The sequence below is a fragment of the Sinocyclocheilus anshuiensis genome, unplaced genomic scaffold (genome assembly GCF_001515605.1).
Source record: "Sinocyclocheilus anshuiensis isolate Anshui unplaced genomic scaffold, SAMN03320099.WGS_v1.1 scaffold2270, whole genome shotgun sequence".
NCBI lineage: Eukaryota > Metazoa > Chordata > Actinopteri > Cypriniformes > Cyprinidae > Sinocyclocheilus > Sinocyclocheilus anshuiensis.
This window is the reverse complement of record NW_015557055.1, coordinates 486,763-489,524: the sequence shown is the minus strand read 5'-3', so window position 1 is coordinate 489,524 and position 2,762 is coordinate 486,763.

Here is a 2,762-nt window from a genome sequence, read left to right as displayed (position 1 = left end):
CAGGAGGAAAACGCTTAACGAGAGACTTTGTGCATTGCGTTCATATTCTGCTGTTCTGGTCACGGATTTGCGGGTCTTGTCTTTTTCTTGCAGGACCCTGTACGTTATTGTACTAAATTAGTTTTAATCGTTTAATCACCACCACAGCTTCTTGTCTCCATTGGCAACACACACGATTTGTGTCAATTGCAAGTGACGTTGCAAGTGTCTGAGAGTGCAAGTCTGAGAGTGCAAGCGTAAGGCTGCAGCCAGACCCTTCTCACTATTTCAGGTAGATTATTAAATCACCACCACAGCTTCTTGTCTCCATTGGCAACACACACGATTTGTGTCGATTGCAAGTGACGTTGCAAGTGTCTGAGAGTGCAAGTCTGAGAATGCACATCTGAGAGTGCAAGCGTAAGGCTGCAGCCAGACCCTTCTCACTATTTCAGGTAGATTTGTGAAGTGTGGATCCGTGCACACTCTGATGGCTAATATTACCCACAATCCATTGCGCTTTGACGAATGATTCTGTTCAGAACTACAAACACAAATAAAAAAACTACAAACATGGCGGATGTGCGCGACCAAGGGGCAACCTCCCGCTCTCTCTCTTGTGAAGCCAACAAGGAAGTCGCTGCCGCCTCTTTGCCCATTTTCGATTATCTGGGAGTGACGCGCGGTGACGCGCTGCCAAGATGGCGACTAACTTGGCCATTAATTTTAAATGCATCATTATGCAAAAAAATATGAGCAGAGTTCTCTGCATAAAGACCCACGGCTGGCAGATCAACATGCTACTTCATTTCTCTCCGATATGGTAGAAAGTTAAATGAATTAAAATGTGGAGGATGTTAACTGTGACAAGATGATTGACAGGCCAGTTTACAGTGACAGGATGCGTGTAATTATGCGACAGAGCGCTCCGTTAAAGACGCAATTGTATGACGTTATACTATGTCCCAAAGCTTGCCTACTCTTCTACTACACACTCAAAAGTATGTACTTTTTCTTCACCAAAAGAGTACATACTTTAAGGGCGTAGTATAAGTAGGCACATTGGGACGCAGCATTTTTTTGGAATGCACTTCTGCGTCACCTTAACGAGACGATCAAGGAGGGGCCTTCGTCACACATTTTGTACACTGGTTGAATCGTCTATACATACATTTATAGGTGAAGTTGAACTCTGTGACGCCAAACAACTTCCCTGTGCAAAGAATCGTGGGGGCCTGAAGTGTCCATCAATTGCACCCTTTCGAAATCCTTCATTCCATAGGGCCCTTTGAAGTGGCCAGTTTTGAGCACTTCGGTTTGGAACGACCCTTCAATATGGCGGCCATGATTGTTTTCACTCCGAAGTGCCCTTCGGAGGGCGATATATCCCATTTGGAACGCACCGATGAGGTGCTTCTCAGTATCCCTCCTCATTTCCTCCACTCCTCCGTCCTCCATCCTATGGCCCGGAAACCGATCGCGCTCAGCCGCACCGCGAGGAGGCGAGGACAGAGGAGTGAGGAGGCTTCCTGAGGAGTCATGAGCGAGGATACACAGGTGTATCCTTTGCGGAAGTGTTTTTCATCGAAAAAACTGATGCACGATTAAATTCTCCTCCCCCTTCACATCTGTTGTAATAATTTTCATTTACATTTTACCTTTGCAGTTTAAATAACCATAAATGTCATATATTTAAAACAGGGCATCTTGCTTTATTAATATTTATTATGAATGTCTTAAATAACAAACTTTAACAACATAAGGGCAGATCCCTTTAGCGCAGCTGATGATGCTTTGAAGTGACGCTAAAGGGAGTGAGGATATATCATTTCACTTGGGGTGCTTCTCAATTCTTATTTGTGCATCCTCGATTCCTTTCCTCGCGTCTTAGCTCCACCCCTTCAGGATGCGAGGGAAGGACGCAAGGAAAAGATGCAAGGACAGAGGAATTGAATCATATTTTTCTTACAAAAAAAGCATAGATTCGCTACAGGAGGCCTTTATTCACATGGAATGAGTTTGACTACTTAATCAGTTATATTAATAGAAATGCTTCACTGTAGCAAACAAAAAAATCCTAAAATGATAAATAGGATACCCCATAGCAGCATTTCCAGCAGTATCCAACATTTCTCAATCATGATCTTACTCAGCTAAATGTGACTATTAGCTTAACAGCTGTATTCCTTGTTTGCTAGCTACCTATGCACATACAGCATACAATGTTAAAAATGTTCTACATTATGAACCTTAACCCAAAAACCTTTAGCTTCATACACTGTAGATAATTGTGACCCTGCCTGTGGAAACCCAGCTAAAGTATTTTTTTTAAACAGTGGATGAGTAATTCACTCATTGATTTGCTTAATAAAAGCCTTCTTTGAGATCGTTTTGACAGACATGTTTATTGTGTATTATTTTCAACGTGTTTATTGCTAAGTTTAATGTGGAAAAATAGAAGCGCAGCCGTAATCCGCATGCAGTGTATCTGGTTTCCATGACAACCTCAAGCACTTCCTGCTGCTGCTCTATGTACTCAGATTGTGAATTTGTATTTCTATAGCAAAACTAAAATGTGTTTAAAATCGTCCGGCTCGGTTGGCCCCCCTCGAACTCGAAGACATCTCTAATTTGACAGTTTACCATCTGATCTCACTCAGGATGGGACGAAACCATGCAGTGAATGGGGGGAGATAATTTTGCCGGAAATGCAGAAATAAGCCATAATTTTGTTTTATTTGTAACTCTTTGGTAGATACATTTATAATTTCTATTACATTACT